Source organism: Lolium perenne, chromosome 2 (genome assembly GCF_019359855.2).
Source record: "Lolium perenne isolate Kyuss_39 chromosome 2, Kyuss_2.0, whole genome shotgun sequence".
Taxonomy (NCBI): domain Eukaryota; kingdom Viridiplantae; phylum Streptophyta; class Magnoliopsida; order Poales; family Poaceae; genus Lolium; species Lolium perenne.
Window position 1 is genome coordinate 240,437,871 of NC_067245.2, and position 21,359 is coordinate 240,459,229.

Here is a 21,359-nt window from a genome sequence, read left to right on the forward strand (position 1 = left end):
CTGGCGCGCGACAGTGTCAGTGGTCACTTCGGTTCGTCTTCTGTGCCAGCATTTATGGCGCCGCACCGGATCCGCGCTGCCGTTCCAGATCCGTGTGGCCTCCCTGTGTCTTCGTATTTTTGGCGCGTGTATCTGCGGGCCACGTGGTGGCCCATGATCCGAACCGCCGCGGCCCAGCGGTTGCCGGCCCACTTCCCATCTTTCCTATTTAATGGGGGTGCGGTTCTTCTTCTTCCTCTTCTCGCATTTGCCCCCTTCTTCTCGCGCTCAGAGCCTCTTGCCCCCTGCGCTCCCGTCGCCGCCGTTCTCCGCCGAGTTGCTGCTCCGACAAAGTCCAGCCGTTCCTCGCGCTGCGCCAGGACTCTCCGTCGCGCAGAGGGTCTTTGAAGCCCCTTCTGCGTTGCTGCATCGGGTTCCCACAGGCACCTTCTGCTCATCTACGCCGTCGGCCTTCTCCGTCGACCGCGAGCCCGTCGCTCCTCCGGCGACCTTCTTCGTCAGCGCCTCTGCCGCCTCAGGTTAGCTTCCATTCCCGTTTGCCTTTTTCCCTTTTGCCTTTCAGTTCTTGGGACGGTAGGGTATTTACTTTCTCTTTTCTTTTGCTTTTCCTCTTACTCGTAGATCTTCGAGCGGGGCTTGATCTTGGGAAACTTGTATCTAGGTAGATTCCGAAACCTTCCGGAAAATGTCTTCCGAGGACCTCCTTTCGAACTCTTCTTCCGGTAGCCGCCACACACTATAATCCCCACATCTTCTTCCGGAGGGACTTCGGTTGAAGCGAACTCCGATGGGCTTGAGGCAGATCTCGCCCAAAGCGAGGCTGGTACTGGTAGCTCAGCCCCTGCTACCGGTAACCAAGGAGAAGCCGGCAGCTCCAGCCAGGGCGCCGGAGTAGATCTGGACTCCTACACGCGAGGAGCCTGGATGGGCTCCGATGTGACCCAGGCGGAAATCGACTGGCTCTACCGCTCCCGGAGGATTCCGGAAGAGGTTTGGTGCCGAATCCCTGATGTCTACGCCCCCTCCTTTTCCTGTAGACAGTGTTGGGCCTCCAAGAGCAGAGGTTTGTAGAACAGCAGCAAGTTTTCCCTTAAGTGGATCACCCAAGGTTTATCAAACTCAGGGAGGAAGAGGTCAAAGATATCCCTCTCATGCAACCCTGCAACCACAAAGCAAGAAGTCTCTTGTGTCCCCAACACACCAAATAGGTGCACTAGTTCGGCGAAGAGATAGTGAAATACAGGTGGTATGAATAAGTAGCAACGGCACCAGAAAAGTGCTTTGCCCAGGACAGTAAACAAGCAGTAGTAACGCAGCAGTAGTAACACAGTAAAACAGTAAACAAGCAGCGATAGCAGTATTTAGGAACAAGGCCTAGGGATCATACTTTCACTAGTGGACACTCTCAACATTGATCACATAACAGAATAGATAAATGCATACTCTACACTCTCTTGTTGGATGATGAACACATTGCGTAGGATTACACGAACCCTCAATGCCGGAGTTAACAAGCTCCACAATTCAATGTTCATATTTAAATAACCTTAGAGTGCATGAAAGATCAATACAACTAAACCAAGTACTAACATACCATGCACACTGTCACCTTCACGCTATGTAGGAGGCATAGATCACATCAATACTATCATAGCAATAGTTAACTTCACAATCTACAAGAGATCACGATCATAGCATACGCCAAGTACTAACACGGATGCACACACTGTCACCATTACACCGTGCAGGAGGAATAAAACTACTTTAATAACATCACTAGAGTAGCACATAGATAAATTGTGATACAAAACTCATATGAATCTCAATCATGTAAAGCAGCTCATGAGATTATTGTATTGAGGTACATGGAAGAGAGATGAACCACATAGCTACAGCGGAGCCCTCAGCCTCGGGGGTGGATTACTCCCTCCTCATCATGGAGGCAGCGATGGCGGTGAAGATGGCGGTGAAGACGGCGGTGGAGATGGCTCCGGGGGCAATTCCCCGTCCCGGCAGGGTGCCGAAACAGCGACTTCTGTCCCCCGAATTGGACTTTCGCGATGGCGGCGGCTCTGGATGGTTTTCTCTGTTTCCGTCGAACTGGTCGATGTTTTTAGGTCAGGGACGAATATATAGGCGGAGAGGCGACGCAAGGAGGCGGCTGGGGCCCCCACACCATAGGCTGGCGCGGCCAGGGGGCCACCCGCGCCGCCTTATGGTGTGGGCCCCCTGCTGCCCGCCTCCGACTCTCCTTCGGTGTTCCGGAAGCTTCAGGGAATTCTAAGACTTTCGGTGTTGATTTCGTCCGATTCCGAAAATATTTCCTTACTAGGATTTCTGAAACCAAAAACAGCATAAAAAATGATCTGGCCTTTCGGCATCTCGTCAATAGGTTAGTTCCGGAAAACGCATAAATATGACATAAAATGTGAACAAAACATGTCGGTATCATCAATAATGTGGCATGGAACATAAGAAATTATCGATACGTCGGAGACGTATCAGCATCCGTAAGCTTAGTTCCTGCTCGTCCCGAGCAGGTAAACGATAAACAAAGATAATTTCTGGAGTGACATGCCATCATAACCTTGATCATAATATTGTAAGCATATGTAATGAATGCAGCGATCAAAACAATGGTAATGACATGAGTAAACAAATGAACCATATAGCAAAGACTTTTCATGAATAGTACTTTCAAGACAAGCATCAATAAGTCTTGCATAAGAGTTAACTCATAAAGCAATAATTCAAAGTAAAGGTATTGAAGCAACACAAAGGAAGATGAAGTTTCAGCGGTTGCTTTCAACTTGTAACATGTATATCTCATGGATATTGTCAACATAGAGTAATATAACAAGTGCAATATGCAAGTATGTAGGAATCAATGCACAGTTCACACAAGTGTTTGCTTCTTGAGGTGGAGAGAAATAGGTGAACCGACTCAACATTAAAAGTAAAAGAATGGTCCTTCAAAGAGGAAAGCATCGATTGCTATATTTGTGCTAGAGCTTTGGTTTTGAAAACAAGAAATAATTTTGTCAACGGTAGTAATAAAGCATATGTATCATGTAAGTTATATCTTACAAGTTGCAAGCCTCATGCATAGTATACTAATAGTGCCCGCACCTTGTCCTAATTAGCTTGGACTACCGGGATCATCGCAATGCACATGTTTTAACCAAGTGTCACAAAGGGGTACCTCTATGCCGCCTGTACAAAGGTCTAAGGAGAAAGCTCGCATCGGATTTCTCGCTATTGATTATTCTCAACTTAGACATCCATACCGGGACAACATAGACAACAGATAATGGACTCCTCTTTTATGCATAAGCATGTAGAAACAATTAATTTTCTCATTTGAGATTGAGGATATTGTCCAAAACTGAAACTTCCACCATGGATCATGGCTTTAGTTAGCGGCCCAATGTTCTTCTCTAACAATATGCATGCTCTAACCATAAGGTGGTAGATCGCTCTTACTTCAGACAAGACGAACATGCATAGCAACTCACATGAAATTCAACAAAGAGTAGTTGATGGCGTCCCCAGTGAACATGGTTATCGCACAACGAGCAACTTAATAAGAGATAAAGTGCATAAGTACATATTCAATACCACAATAGTTTTTAAGCTATTTGTCCCATGAGCTATATATTGTAAAGGTGGAGAATAGAAATTTAAAGGTAGCACTCAAGCAATTTACTTTGGAATGGCGGAGAAATACCATGTAGTAGGTAGGTATGGTGGACACCAATGGCATAGTGGTTGGCTCAAGTATTTTGGATGCATGAGAAGTAATCCCTCTCGATACAAGGTTTAGGCTAGCAAGGTTATTTGAAACAAACACAAGTATGAACTAGTACAGCAAAACTCACATAAAAGACATATTACAAGCATTATAAGACTATACATCGTCTTCCTTGTTGTTCAAACACCTCACCAGAAAATATCTAGACTCTAGAGAAACCACTCATGCAAACCAAATTTTAACAAGCTCTATGTATTTCTTCACTAATAGGTGCAAGGTATATGATGCAAGAGCTTAAACAAGAACACAACAATTGCCAAGTATCAAATTATTCAAGACATTTTAGAATTACTACATGTAGCATTTTCCAATTCCAACCATATAACAATTTAACAAAGAAGAAACTTCGCCATGAATACTATGAGTAAAGCCTAAGGACATACTTGTCCATGTGCAACAGCGGAGCGTGTCTCTCTCCCATACAGTGAATGCTAGGATCCAGTTTATTCAAACAAAACAAAAACAAAAACAAACCGACGCTCCAAGCAAAGCACATAAGATGTGATGGAATAAAAATATAGTTTCAGGGAGGAACCTGATAATGTTGTCGATGAAGAAGGGGATGCCTTGGGCATCCCCAAGCTTAGACGCTTGAGTCTTCTTGATATATGCAGGGGTGAACCACCGGGTCATCCCCAAGCTTAGAGCTTTCACTCTCCTTGATCATGTTGTATCATCTCCCTCTCTTGATCCTTGAAAACTTCCTCCACACCAAACTCGAAACAACTCATTAGAGGGTTAGTGCACAATCAAAATATACATGTTCAGAGGTGACATAATCATTTTTAACACTTCTGGACATTGCACAAAGCTACTGAAAGTCAATGGAATCGAAATATCCATCGAACATACCAAAACTGGCAATGCGAAATAAAAGGCAGAATCTGTCAAAACAGAACAGTTCGTATTGACGAATTTTATCGAGGCACCAGACTTGCTCAAATGAAAATTCTCAAATTGAATGAAAGTTGCGTACATATCTGAGGATCACTCACGTAAATTGGCATAATTTTCTGAGTTACCTACAGAGAATTTTGCCCAGATTCGTGACAGCAAAGAAATATGTTTCTGCGCAGTAATCCAAATCTAGTATGAACTTTACTATCAACGACTTTACTTGGCACAACAAAACACAAAACTAAGATAAGGAGAGGTTGCTACAGTAGTAAACAACTTCCAAGACACAAATATAAAACAAAGTACTGTAGCAAAATAACACATGGGTTATCTCCCAAGAAGTTCTTTCTTTATAGCCATTAAGATGGGCTCAGCAGTTTTAATGTTGCACTCGCAGGAAATAGTATTTGGAGCAAAAAGAGAGCATCAAGAAGCAAATCCAAAACACATTTAAGTCTAACATGCTTCCTATGAAGAGGAGTCTTGTACACAAATGAATTCATGAATAACAAAGTGACAAGCATAAGAGGATAAAACACGAGTAACTTCAAGATTCTCAACATAAAGAGGGGAAACTTAATATTATTAAGGTGCATATAACCATATTTCCCTCTCTCATAATAACTTTCAGTAGCATCATTGATGAAATCCACAATATACCCATCACTTAAAACATTCTTATCATGGTTCATATGCATAGAAGTATCATTAATTTTGGCATAAGAAGAGTTATTCTCATTAATAATAATTGGAGCAAGATTATTATCAAGAATTTGAACATGGTAAACAAGTTGCATATTAAAAGAATTGTTTTTGGTAATCCAATCATGACTATGACAAGTTTCATAAGGATAGTTATAACCTATATCATAGCATTCTTTATAATAATCATCAAAGGTCGGAGGCACAGTGTCATCATAAGAAATAGAATAGTTATCTTTCACAGTCGGTTTATCTGTGTCCACACCATCATTGTTATTAGAAGGAGATGTATCAAGAACATAATGACCAGTAGCTAAAGGATTTTCAAACACCTCTTCCCCAAGCTTCGAGCTTTTTATATCATTATGGGAGGAAGCATGGATAGCACTGACACTATGGCAATTATTATCATCATCATTTTCAGAATTAGTTTCCCAGAGATTTGCAATATCAAAAGTAGTGTGCTCATTCAAATCATGATTGCTAATGTATGTAAAGGGCATAGGAAGATCATCGTATTCAGATTCATTATCAAAATAATCATTAGGAGCAACATACTTATGGTTACCTAGCGTTATCTCATTCACGCGGGGATACGCCGTTACCTCTTTCTTTTTATTCTCCTTCTTCTTCTTCTTCGTTCCCTTTTTCTTCTTCTTCTTCTCTTCCTTCTCCTCGTTCCCTTTTTTAGGAGGAAGAGGCTTGAAGGGTGGCTTGTCCGCATAACCTGATTTACTTTCAGAAACAATAGAAGAAACTTGGCAGGATCCCTCCTTTTCATTAATTAGTTGAAAACACACAGCGGTCCTATCATATTTTGGCAAGGTGTCATCTTCTAAAATATTTTGTATGTAAGTATTTGTATGGCTATTATCAATGCAATAAGAAAAACACCCATGCAGGACATCATCAATATCAAGATCACTCATATGTAACAAAGAGATTTTTCTCGACAGTTCTTCACACCCCAAAAATAAAGTAAGTTCATCATGCTGATTAGGAGTAATTTCATCATCACAATACAAATTTGCAGCACTCATTGGGTTCAAATTATCATTGGAGGAGCATTGAAAATTAAAATGACCCACTTCATGGCAAACTTCACAAATAAAAGGATAGAGGGCACAAACCTTTTTACCAAGATCATCTAAAGCCCTAAACCACTTTCTAGTTTTTTCATTAGCATGATGGATACAATATTCATCTTTGATTTGATTAATTCCACAAGGTCTATGTACTCCACAAAAATTAACATGCTTATAGGAAATAGCATTCTTAGGAGTTTGAGCATGCTTATTGCAATCATTAACAACAATTTCATTCTTCATGCAAGCCTCTTTAAAAGGTTCATGATATTTATCAAAATTATTTTTAGGCAATTCAAAATGAGAAGCAAAGGCTTTATAAAGATTTGCAGCAACTTGAGAGTCAAGACCATAAGTAGCACTCATATTTCGAAATTTATCGGTATCCATAAAAGCTTCAATGCATTCATAATCATAATTTATACTGACTCTTTACCTTTGTCGTTCTCCCATCCTTCAGCGTTCTCCTCAATCCGATCAAGAAGATCCCACCTAGCTTCAACCTCCTTGCTTGTGAAAGATCCCTCCGAACAGGCATCCAGATAGTCCTTGTGTTGTCCTGAAAGCCTCGCATAAAAATTATTAACAATAACATTACGGGGGAGCTCATTAATGGGACATTTGAGCATTAGTGACTTCAATCTCCTCCACGCTTGAGAAATACTCTCTCCATCACGAGGATAAAAGTTATAAATATAATTCCTATCAATATGCACTTCCTGAGGAGGATAAAATTTAGAATAAAAGAGAGGTGCAATTTTCTCCCAACCAAGAGAATGACTATTCTCCAACAATTTATACCAATGTGCCGCTTTACCAGACAGCGAAACGGAGAATAGCTTCCTCTTCACTTCATCCATAGAGATACCTGCACACTTGAATAACCCGCATAATTCATGCAAAAACAGTAAATGATCTCCAGGATGGATAGTTCCATCCCCATTATAGCGGTTATCCATAACGCGTTCAATAATTTTCATAGGTATTTCATACGGAATACTTTCAGCAGGTGGATTCAAAATATCAGAAGCATCATTAGAGTTATCGCATATGGGAGATAAAGCATTATCAGAACAAATTTTCTCCCCTAAAGATGGGAAGCCAAAAAGATCGCAGAAACTAGCTTCCCCAAGCTTAGACTTATTCATAGCATTAGCAGTGATTGCGTTCATACCAATAATATTGCTACTAGCATGCAAATGAGGTTCCATAGGTTCTTTAATTTTCGCATCACATAATTCATGTCTTAGCTTAGGAAATAAATTAAGAAGCTCATAGTTATATTCCATTATGCCTAACTAGTGTAAAACAAGAAACAAAAAGATGCAATTGCAGGATCTAAAGGAAATAGCTTCGAGCACAAACACAATGGCGCCAGAAAATTACTTTACCTGGAACCGAAGTATGAGTGCCTTTTACCTTTCCTCCCCGGCAACGGCGCCAGAAAATAGCTTGATGTCTACGCCCCCTCCTTTTCCTGTAGATAGTGTTGGGCCTCCAAGAGCAGAGGTTTGTAGAACAGCAGCAAGTTTTCCCTTAAGTGGATCACCCAAGGTTTATCGAACTCAGGGAGGAAGAGGTCAAAGATATCCCTCTCATGCAACCCTGCAACCACAAAGCAAGAAGTCTCTTGTGTCCCCAACACACCAAATAGGTGCACTAGTTCGGCGAAGAGATAGTGAAATACAGGTGGTATGAATAAGTAGCAACGGCACCAGAAAAGTGCTTTGCCTGTGACAAGAAACAAGCGGTAGTAACGCAGCGAGTAGTAACACAAGAAACAAGAAACAAGCAGCGATAGCAGTATTTAGGAACAAGGCCTAGGGATCATACTTTCACTAGTGGACACTCTCAACATTGATCACATAACAGAATAGATAAATGCATACTCTACACTCTCTTGTTGGATGATGAACACATTGCGTAGGATTACACGAACCCTCAATGCCGGAGTTAACAAGCTCCACAATTCAATGTTCATATTTAAATAACCTTAGAGTGCATGAAAGATCAATACGACTAAACCAAGTACTAACATACCATGCACACTGTCACCTTCACGCTATGTAGGAGGCATAGATCACATCAATACTATCATAGCAATAGTTAACTTCACAATCTACAAGAGATCACGATCATAGCATACGCCAAGTACTAACACGGATGCACACACTGTCACCATTACACCGTGCAGGAGGAATAAAACTACTTTAATAACATCACTAGAGTAGCACATAGATAAATTGTGATACAAAACTCATATGAATCTCAATCATGTAAAGCAGCTCATGAGATTATTGTATTGAGGTACATGGAAGAGAGATGAACCACATAGCTACAGCGGAGCCCTCAGCCTCGGGGGTGGATTACTCCCTCCTCATCATGGAGGCAGCGATGGCGGTGAAGATGGCGGTGAAGACGGCGGTGGAGATGGCTTCGGGGGCAATTCCCCGTCCCGGCAGGGTGCCGGAACAGCGACTTCTGTCCCCCGAATTGGACTTTCGCGATGGCGGCGGCTCTGGATGGTTTTCTCTGTTTCCGTCGAACTGGTCGATGTTTTTAGGTCAGGGACGAATATATAGGCAGAGAGGCGACGCAAGGAGGCGGCTGGGGCCCCCACACCATAGGCTGGCGCGGCCAGGGGGCCACCCGCGCCGCCTTATGGTGTGGGCCCCCTGCTGCCCGCCTCCGACTCTCCTTCGGTGTTCCGGAAGCTTCCGGGAATTCTAAGACTTTCGGTGTTGATTTCGTCCGATTCCGAAAATATTTCCTTACTAGGATTTCTGAAACCAAAAACAAGAGAAAACAAAGAATCGGCCTTTCGGCATCTCGTCAATAGGTTAGTTCCGGAAAACGCATAAATATGACATAAAATGTGAACAAAACATGTCGGTATCATCAATAATGTGGCATGGAACATAAGAAATTATCGATACGTCGGAGACGTATCAATCCCCAGCGAGGAGCGTCAGCTAGAGCCTGAGCCGGGTGAAGTTGTGGTCTTTGCCGCTCATTTTGAGCGCGGCTTGGGCCTTTCAGCGTCGGATTTCTTCCGGCGCTTCCTCGACTTCTACGAGCTTCAGCCCCACCATCTTCCGGGCAACGCTATCTTTTACCTTTCTTCCTTCACCGCCTTCATGGAGGGATACTGCGGTATCACTCCTTCTGTTGATAATTTCTCTTTCTTTTACTATCTTCGGAAGAATTCTATCCAAGATAGGAAACTTCCTCAGCCCAAACCCTTTGTCCGGTGTGGGGGCTGCATCTTGTCTCCCCGCTCCGAGAGCAACTTCTACAAACTCTCCGGTCTGGACTCTGTCCGGACCTGGCAGAGGACCTTTTTCTACGTCCGGAACGGCGGTCCAGAAGATTTCATCAATCTTCCGGCATATGTTCCCGGTCCGCCCTCCATGAAGAACTAGCTCCACAATCCCAAAGATGACAAAGAGTCCATCCGGATCACCGGCTTCATCGACACCAGCAAGGAGGAGACCAACCTCTGCGCGAAGGATCTGGTTCGCGCCTTCCTCGCGCGCCGGGTGCTGCCCCTTCAGCGGCGCGCCCACAAGATCAACGAGATGTCGGGGCCCATGGACCCGACAAGGATCACAACCCACTGGCTTAGCCCTACCGACTTGGTCCTTAAGGCCAGGCAGATTTGCCAGAACCCGCTGAGTTCTAGCGGGAGATACGGGCTGCCCCCCTATAGCCGCCGCAACTCACCTCCGCGGCGAGTAAGGCCTTGGGATCTTCGGAAAGCTTCTTCTGATATAACCATGTGTATTTCGCTCTAACATGTTGTTTTTGTTTCAGAACTTCCGCCGGATCGGCCAGGAGCATCCGGCTTCCTACGCGCCGGACCGGATTTTCCAGGACGACTTCGACGCTGATCCCTACGTAAGGGGAGAGCAGCAGATGGGTCGCACCCACACTCCACGTCCCGGTAACTTTTCTGGCAAGGACTCCGGTTCGGATGATGAGGTTATTGTACTTGAGGTATCTTTCTCTTTCCGTTTTCTCATGTATCACATCTTTCTGTAGCCGCTCCTTCAGCCAACGCCAACCCACAGGTCGTGGAGCGCGCCACCCCGCTTCAGGTCGAATGCGGGGCCGAGTTTCTGGAGAAGCTCGCCTCCGAGGGCCGCAAGAAGAAGGCACCCACGCCCGAGGCTAGCTCCAGCGAGATCCCTCCGGCCAAGCGCTCCCGGATTGAGATCACCGGGAAGACGGTAACCACCAAGCCCTACCGAAAACGGGAGATGCCGGTGGCTACCGGGTGAGTTTCCGCTTTTACTTTTTTGTCTCTAGACTCCTTTTGTTGCCAGATTTTCTTTTGTCTCCGGATTCTCTTTTTCCGGTTGCCTCTCTGAACTTTCTTTTTCTATCTTTCCAAACCTCCCTTGAAGATCTCCAAGAGCGCCTCTGGCATGAAGCCAGAGACCTCAGGGGACGCCGCCAAGGGCTCCCCTCCTCCTCAGCCAAGTACGGTACCATCTGGTGCCGGCAACCTTTCTGCCTCCCCTCTGGGGGGCAACACAAGTTCGGGGCGCGCGGCCCCAAAACCTTCAGATCACCGCGTGGAGGGGGACTTTGTCTCCCCTCTAGAGACCCAAGACACCGGAGCCAGCAACACCGGCGCCGGCACCGAAGACGCCGGGCAGGCGGAACCTCTGAAGAAGAAGAAAACCTCTTCCTCCCCCTCCAAGGCCGTGCCGGATTCTTCCGAGCCGGCCAGCTTCGTTCCGGCAAAGGACGCTCTGGAAGCTCCTGAGCCTGCCAAGGCTACGCCAACTCCTCCTCCGGCAACCTCCATCGGGAAGCTGGCTTCTGCCAAGCCCACGCCCCCAGAGAGCGGTAAGCTCACCGCCCAGCAACTTGCTGCGGTGGTGACTGCGGCCACGAATCCCTCTTCCGGTTCGCGGACGATGGTTCTGCATACCGGCTGTGCCGCCGTGGTGGCCTCCGAGGCGGCCTCCGCCTAGATTGGCCATATTACCGAGTTCCGGCGCCAAGGAGCCGATCTGGGCCATCTGCACGATTACGCTGAGAAGTGGAATCGGGCGGATCTGACGCCGGCAACGCGGGGCCTTGGCAAGGACAAGCTTCCGGTGGTTGACCCCTCCGGCCCCCGCAGCACCGTCCAACACTTTGGCCGGCTGCGGCGTGCGGCTAAGGAGTTTGACAACGCTTGGCACGATGCCAGCAGCAACGTGACGGTAAGCCACACAACCTCGATCTCTTTTACATCCTTGCCGAAATCTTTTCTTTCCAAAATTCGAAGATTATGTATATCCTCCCAGTCCCCGAGTTTTGGGTTGAGAACGTAGTACTTAGCGCGAAACTTTGTTAGAAACGCAAAAAACCGGCATAGCCAGTCCCCGAGTTTCGGGTTGAGAGCGCAGCACTTAGCGCGAAACTTTGTTAAAAACACAAAAAACCGGCATAGCCAGTCCCCGAGTTTCGGGTTGAGAGCGCAGCACTTAGCGCGGAACTTTGTTTTCTGCCGGCATGTTTTTACCGGATTCTTTTCTTAACTTGAACAGAGCACGCTGGACACCCGGAAACAGCTCTTTGAAGAGCTGTTGTGGGAGCACCGGGAGCTGTCCGAGGCCCACAGCAAATGCCAAGGTTAGTTATTGCTCTTCCGGCTTCTTTTTACCGGTTGCTTTTTCTTTTTAGTTCCTAACTTTTTGCATTTCAGCGCTTCCGGAAGTCTCCTTCGAGGATCTTTCCGCTGAGCTCGCCGCCCTCAAAGGTACCATTCCTTGCTTTTACTTATTTTGCATGTTTCATCTGTAGGATAACGTTGCATAGAAAACAAAATTTTTCCTACGGCGAACACGCAATCCAAGCCAAGATGCAATCTAGAAGACGGTAGCAACGAGGGGGTATCGAGTCTCACCCTTGAAGAGATTCCAAAGCCTACAAGATGAGGCTCTTGTTGCTGCGGTAGACGATCACTTGCCGCTTGCAAAAGCGCGTAGAAGATCTTGATCACGATCGGTTCCGGCGCCACGAACGGGCAGCACCTCCGTACTCGGTCACACGTTCGGTTGTTGATGAAGACGACGTCCACCTCCCCGTTCCAGCGGGCAGCGGAAGTAGTAGCTCCTCTTGAATTCGACAGCACGACGGCGTGGTGTCGGTGGCGGTGTAGAAGTCCGGCGGAGCTTCGCTAAGCAATGCGGGCAATATGGAGTGGAGGAGCTTGGCTAGGGTTTGGGAGGGGGTGGCCGGCCACTCTATGGGGGGCGGCCAGCTTATGGTCTTGGGGTGGCCGGCCCCCTCCCTTGGCCCCTCATTATATAGGTGGATCCCAAATGTTGGTGTCCAAGTCTTCGAATAAGACCCGAAACCAAAACCTTCCATAGGAGGGGGAAACCTAGCCCAACTAGGACTCCCACCCAAAGGTGGGATTCCCACCTCCCATGTGGGGGGTGGCCGGCCCCCTATGGTGGAGTCCACTTGGGACTCCACCCCATCTAGGGCTGGCCGGCCATGGAGGTGGAGTCCCTTGTGGACTCCACCTTCCTTGGTGGTTTCTTCCGGACTTTTCTAGAACCTTCTAGAACCTTCCATAGAACCTTCCGCGACATTTTATTTCACATAAAATGACATCCTATATATGAATCTTATTCTCCGGACCATTCCGGAACTCCTCGTGATGTCCGGGATCTCATCCGGGACTCCGAACAAATATTCGAACTCCATTCCATAATTCAAGTGCTACCATTTCAACATCCAACTTTAAGTGTGTCACCCTACGGTTCGAGAACTATGCGGACATGGTTGAGTACTCACTCCGACCAATAACCAATAGCGGGATCTGGAGATCCATAATGGCTCCCACATATTCAACGATGACTTTAGTGATCGAATGAACCATACACATATATTACCAATTCCCTTTGTCTCGCGATATTTTACTTGTCCGAGGTTTGATCTTCGGTATCACTCTATACCTTGTTCAACCTCGTCTCGACAAGTACTCTTTACTGCACCGTGGTATGTGGTCTCAAATGAACACCGTCATATGCTTGCAAGACATTCGACGCCATTCCACCGAGAGGGCCCAGAGTATATCTATCCGTCATCGGGATGGACAAATCCCACTGTTGATCCATATGCCTCAACTCATACTTTCCGGATACTTAATCCCACCTTTATAGCCACCCATTTACGCAGTGGTGTTTGGTGTAATCAAAGTACCTTTCCGGTATAAGTGATTTACATGATCTCATGGTCATAAGGACTAGGTAACTATGTATCGAAAGCTTATAGCAAATAACTTAATGACGAGATCTTATGCTACGCTTAATTGGGTGTGTCCATTATATCATTCACACAATGACATAACCTTGTTATTAATAACATCCAATGTTCATGATTATGAAACTAATCATCCATTAATCAACAAGCTAGTTTAAGAGGCATACTAGGGACTTCTTGTTTGTCTACATATCACACATGTACTAATGTTTCGGTTAATACAATTCTAGCATGATATATAAACATTTATCATAAACATAAAGATATAAATAATAACCACTTTATTATTGCCTCTAGGGCATATCTCCTTCAGTCTCCCACTTGCACTAGAGTCAATAATCTAGATTACATTGTAATATACCTAACACCCATGGCATTCGGTGTTGGTCATGCTTTGCCCTAGGGAGAGCTTTAGTCAACGGATCTGCTACATTCAGATCAGTGTGTACTTTGCAAATCTTTACTTCTCCATCTTCGATGTACTCGCGAATCGAGTGGTAACGCAGCTTGATATGCTTCAGCCTCTTGTGTGACCTTGGCTCGTGTGCATTGGCGATGGCACCCATGTTATCACAGTAAATGCGTAATGGGTCCAATGCACTAGTAACCACACCGAGATCTACAAAGAACCTCTTCATCTATACCGCTACTGATGTAGCCTCTGAAGCCGCTATGTACTCTGATTCTGTTGAAGACTTCGCCACCGTGCACTGCTTCGAGCTTGCCCAGCTTACTGCAGCACCATTCAATATAAACACGTACCCAGATTGTGACTTAGAGTCATCAGGATCAGTGTTCCAACTTGCATCGGTGTAACCGTTTACAACGAGCTCTTGGTCACCTCCATAACAAAGAAACATATCCTTAGTTCTTTTCAAGTACTTCAGGATATTCTTGACCGCTGTCCAGTTGTTCCACTCTGGATCACTTTGATATCTGCTAGTCAAACTAACGGCATGTGCTATATCCGGTCTAGTACATAGCATGGCATACATGATAGATCCCATCTGCCGAGGCATAGGGGATGTTACACATCCTTTCTCTTTCTTCTGCCGTAGCCGGTCCTTGAGTTTTACTCAATACCTTGCCTGGTAACATAGGTAAGAACCCTTTCTTACTTTCGTCCATTCTAAACTTCTTTAGAATCTTGTCCAGATATGTACTCTGTGATAGCCCTATTAGGCGTCTTGATCTATCTCTATAAATCTTGATGCCTAATATATACGATGCTTCACCAAGGTCTTTCATTGAAAAACTATTATTCAAATAACCCTTAACACTGCTTAATAGTTCTATATCATTCCCGATCAATAATATGTCATCTACATATAATATCAGGAATGCTACAGAGCTCCCACTCACTTTCTTGTAAATACAGGCCTCTCCATGACACCGTATAAACCCGAAGTCTTTGATCACCTTATCAAAGCGTCGGTTCCAACTTCTTGATGCTTGCTTCAGTCCATAGATTGAACGCTGAAGTTTGCATACTTTGTCAGTATTTTTAGGATCGACAAAACCTTTGGGTTGTACCATATACAACTCTTCCTCAATATCTCCATTAAGGAACGCCATTTTGACATCCATCTGCCAAATCTCATAATCGAAAAATGCAGCTATTGCTAACAAAATCCTCACAGATTTTAGCTTCGCTACAGGTGAGAAAGTCTCATCGTAGTCAACTCCTTGAATTTGTCGGAAACCCTTTGCGACAAGTCGAGCTTTATAGACAGTAATATTACCATCAGCATCTGTTTTTCTCTTGAAGATCCATTTATTCTCGACAGCCTTTCGGCTATCAGGTAAGTCTACCAAAGTCCATACTTTGTTATCATACATGGATCCTATTTCGGATTTCATGGCTTCTTGCCATTTGTTGGAATCTGGGCTCATCATCGCTTCTTCATACGTCGCAGGGTCCTCATCATTGTTATCTACAATCATGACATTTAGACAAGGATCATACCAATCAGGAGTGGCACGTTCCCTTGTCGATCTGCGAGGTTCAGTAGTTTCCTCGTTCAAAGTTTCATGATCATTATCATTAGCTTCCTCTGTTGCCGGTGTAGGCGGTACAGTACAACTTCCGCATCGCGCTACTCTGATCAACGAGTATAGATTCATCAATCTCATCGAGTTCTACTTTTCTTCCAGTCACTTCTTTAGTGAGAAATTCTTTCTCAAGAAAGGTTCCGTTCTTAGCAACAAAGATTTTGCCTTCGGATTTGTGATAGAAAGTGTACCCTATAGTTTCCTTAGGGTATCCTATGAAGACGCATTTCTCCGCTTTGGGTTCTAGCTTGTCCGGTTGTAACTTCTTTACATAGGCTTCGCAACCCCAAACTTTCAGGAACGACAGCTTAGGTTTCTTATTAAACCATAATTCATACGGTGTCGTTTCTACGGATTTTGATGGTGCTCTATTTAAAGTGAATGCGGCTGTCTCTAATGCATAACTCCAAAATGATAACGGCAAATCAGTAAGAGACATCATACTACGAACCATATCTAAGAGAGTTCGATTACGACGTTCGGACACACCAATTCGTTGAGGTGTTCCCGGCGGTGTCAATTGTGAAAGTATTCCGCATTTCTTTAAATGCATGCCAAACTCATAACTCAGATATTCACCTCCACGATCAGATCGTAGAAATTTGATCTTCTTGTTACGTTGATTTTCTACTTCACTTTGAAATTCCTTAAACTTCTCGAAAGTTTCGGATTTATGTTTCATGAAATAGATATACCCATATCTACTCAGATCATCTGTGAAGGTTAGAACATAACGATAACCACCGCGCGATGCTACGCTCATTGGTCCACATACATCTGTATGTATGATTTCCAATAAGTCAAGAGCTCCCTCCATCATACCAGAAAATGGAGTCTTTGTCATTTTACCCATTAGACATGCTTCGCATCTATCAAGTGACTCAAAGTCAAGTGATTCAAGTAATCCATCAGTATGGAGTTTCTTCATGCGTTTCACTCCAATATGACCAAGACGACAGTGCCACATATAAGTAGAATTATCATTAAGTTTAATTCGCTTAGCATCAATGTTATGTATATGCGTATCACTACTATCGAGATCTAATAGAAATAAGCCATTCTTTTGTGGTGCTCGACCATAAAAGATATTATTCATAAAAATAGAACAACCATTATTCTCAGACTTGAATGAATAACCGTCTTGCATTAAACAAGATCCAGATATAATGTTCATGCTCAACGCAGGTACATAATAGCAATTATTTAGGCTTAAAACTAATCCCGAAGGTAGATGTAGAGGAAGTGTGCCGACTGCGATCACATTGACCTTGGATCCGTTTCCAACGCGCATCGTCACTTCATCTTTCAGCAGTTGTCGTTTATTCTTTAGTTCCTGTTTCGAGTTACAAATATGAGCAACCGAACCAGTATCAAATACCTAGGTACTAGAACGAGAACCAGTGAAATGAACATCTATAACATGTATATCAAATATACCTTCTTTCTTCTTCTTGACAAGGCCGCTCTTCAGATCAGCCAGATACTTGGAGCAATTACGCTTCCAAAGGTGTCCCTTCTCCTTGCGAATAGCACTCAGCATCGGGCTTAGGGCCGTTCTTAGGTTTCATAGGAGGCGTGGCAGCTTTCTTGCCACCCTTCTTGAATTTTCCCTTAGACTTGCCCTGTTTCTTGAAACTGGTGGTCTTGTTGACCATCAACACTTGGTGCTCTTTCTTGATCTCAATCTCAGCAGCTTTTAGCATGCCAAAAAGTTCAGGTAACTCCTTGTTCATGTTCTGCATATTGTAGTTCATCACAAAGTTCTTGTAACTTGGTGGCAGTGATTGAAGGACACGATTAATCCCCAGTCTGTTAGGAATCACTATTCCCAAGTCACTGAGTTTCTTCGCATGCCCGGTCATGGCGAGCATGTGCTCACTAACGGAGCTGCCTTCTTCCATCATACAGCTGAAGAAATGTTTCGATGCTTCATAGCATTCCACTGCCGCATGAGTCTCGAATATAGCTTTCAGCTCATTCATCAACTCATGAGGATCATGGTGCTCAAAACGTTTTTGAAGATCGGATTCCGCATCGCACAGGATGGCACACCGAACTTGAGAGTACCGAGTTTTCCGAGTCGCGTAAACAGCTTTTACTTCATCGGATTCATCTTCTGCAGGAGGGTCACCTAGCGGTGCATCAAGCACAAATTGCAGATTTCCGCCGAGAGGAAGATCCTCACATGACGGAACCGGTCGGTGAAGTTGCTACCGTTGCTCTTAAGTTTCTCTTTCTCTAGGAACCGATTAAAATTGATTGGGGACGCCATCTCTACAACATATATTTGCAATAGTTTAGACTAAGTTTATGACAAATTGAGTTCAAATTTTAATTCAACATAATTAAAAACCTAAGTGAACTCCCACTCAAAACAATATCCCTCGCATTGTCTTAGTGATCACACGAACCAAATCCACCGCACCTAAACCCGATCATCACGAGAAAAGGTGTGATTTCAATGGCGAACACTCAAAGTGTTCATCATATCAACCATATGATTCATGCTCTACCTTTCGGTATCACGTGTTCCGAGACCATGTCTGTACATGCTAGGCTCGTCAAGGCCACCTTAGTATCCGCATGTGCAAAACTGTCTTGCACCCGTTATATGTACTTATTGAATCTATCACACCCGATCATCACGAGGTGCGTCAAACGACAAGACTTGGCAACGGTGCTACTAAGGATGAACACTTTATTATCTTGAGATTTTAGTGAGGGATCATCTTATAATGCTACCGTCGCGATCTAAGCAAAATAAGATGCATAAAAAGGATTAACATCACATGCAGTTCATATGTGATATGATATGGCCCTTTTGTTCTTGCGCCTTTGATCTTCATCTCCAAAGCACGGATATGATCTCCATCATCTTCGGGCATGATCTCCATCATCGTCGGCGTAGCGTCAAGGTCAATGGCGCCGTCTTCATGATTGTCCTCCATGTAGCAACTATTACAACTACTTTGAAATACTACTCAACATGAAATTTAAAGACAACCATAAGGCTCCTGCCGGTTGCCACAATACAATAATGATCATCTCATACATATTCATCATCACATTATGGCCATATCACATCACCAAACCCTGCAAAAACAAGTTAGACGTCTCTAATTTGGTTTGCATATTTTACGTGGTTTAGGGTTTTCGAGAGAGATCTAATCTACCTACGAACATGAACCACAACGTTGATACTAATGTTTTCAATAGAAGAGTAAATTGAATCTTTACTATAGTAGGAGAGACAGACACCCGCAAAGCCTCTTATGCAATACAAGTTGCATGTCGAACGAGGAACAAGTCTCATGAACGCGGTCATGTAAAGTTAGTCCGAGCCGCTTCATCCCACTATGCCATAAAGATGCAAAGTACTCAAACTAAAGATAACAAGAGCATCAACGCCCACAAACCATTGTGTTCTACTCGTGCAACCATCTATGCATAGACACGGCTCTGATACCACTGTAGGATAACGTTGCATAGAAAACAAAATTTTTCCTACGGCGAACACGCAATCCAAGCCAAGATGCAATCTAGAAGACGGTAGCAACGAGGGGGTATCGAGTCTCACCCTTGAAGAGATTCCAAAGCCTACAAGATGAGGCTCTTGTTGCTGCGGTAGACGATCACTTGCCGCTTGCAAAAGCGCGTAGAAGATCTTGATCACGATCGGTTCCGGCGCCACGAACGGGCAGCACCTCCGTACTCGGTCACACGTTCGGTTGTTGATGAAGACGACGTCCACCTCCCCGTTCCAGCGGGCAGCGGAAGTAGTAGCTCCTCTTGAATTCGACAGCACGACGGCGTGGTGTCGGTGGCGGTGTAGAAGTCCGGCGGAGCTTCGCTAAGCAATGCGGGCAATATGGAGTGGAGGAGCTTGGCTAGGGTTTGGGAGGGGGTGGCCGGCCACTCTATGGGGGCGGCCAGCTTATGGTCTTGGGGTGGCCGGCCCCCTCCCTTGGCCCCTCATTATATAGGTGGATCCCAAGTGTTGGTGTCCAAGTCTTCGAATAAGACCCGAAACCAAAACCTTCCATAGGAGGGGGAAACCTAGCCCAACTAGGACTCCCACCCAAAGGTGGGATTCCCACCTCCCATGTGGGGGGTGGCCGGCCCCCTATGGTGGAGTCCACTTGGGACTCCACCCCATCTAGGGCTGGCCGGCCATGGAGGTGGAGTCCCTTGTGGACTCCACCTTCCTTGGTGGTTTCTTCCGGACTTTTCTAGAACCTTCTAGAACCTTCCATAGAACCTTCCGCGACATTTTATTTCACATAAAATGACATCCTATATATGAATCTTATTCTCCGGACCATTCCGGAACTCCTCGTGATGTCCGGGATCTCATCCGGGACTCCGAACAAATATTCGAACTCCATTCCATAATTCAAGTGCTACCATTTCAACATCCAACTTTAAGTGTGTCACCCTACGGTTCGAGAACTATGCGGACATGGTTGAGTACTCACTCCGACCAATAACCAATAGCGGGATCTGGAGATCCATAATGGCTCCCACATATTCAACGATGACTTTAGTGATCGAATGAACCATACACATATATTACCAATTCCCTTTGTCTCGCGATATTTTACTTGTCCGAGGTTTGATCTTCGGTATCACTCTATACCTTGTTCAACCTCGTCTCCTGACAAGTACTCTTTACTCGTACCGTGGTATGTGGTCTCTTATGAACTCATTCATATGCTTGCAAGACATTAGACGACATTCCACCGAGAGGGCCCAGAGTATATCTATCCGTCATCGGGATGGACAAATCCCACTGTTGATCCATATGCCTCAACTCATACTTTCCGGATACTTAATCCCACCTTTATAGCCACCCATTTACGCAGTGGTGTTTGGTGTAATCAAAGTACCTTTCCGGTATAAGTGATTTACATGATCTCATGGTCATAAGGACTAGGTAACTATGTATCGAAAGCTTATAGCAAATAACTTAATGACGAGATCTTATGCTACGCTTAATTGGGTGTGTCCATTATATCATTCACACAATGACATAACCTTGTTATTAATAACATCCAATGTTCATGATTATGAAACTAATCATCCATTAATCAACAAGCTAGTTTAAGAGGCATACTAGGGACTTCTTGTTTGTCTACATATCACACATGTACTAATGTTTCGGTTAATACAATTCTAGCATGATATATAAACATTTATCATAAACATAAAGATATAAATAATAACCACTTTATTATTGCCTCTAGGGCATATCTCCTTCATCATCATACCGGAATTCCCCTTGTTAATGAAACTCTTCCGGATTTCAGCTGAAAAGGAGCAGCTCAACACGGCGCACCGCGAGATGAAGGAGCAGGCCATGCAGGCTGAGCTCCGGCATGCGCGTGAGCTCAAAGAGGCCAAAGCCGCAGCAGAGGTCAAACTGGACGAAAGACTCCACTGCTGGGCTGCGGAAGGAGCTGGAGGAGGAGGCTGCCGCGCGGAAGGCTGCGCAGGACAAGATCGCACAGCTCACCGCTGATCAAGCCGACTATGATCAGATGGTG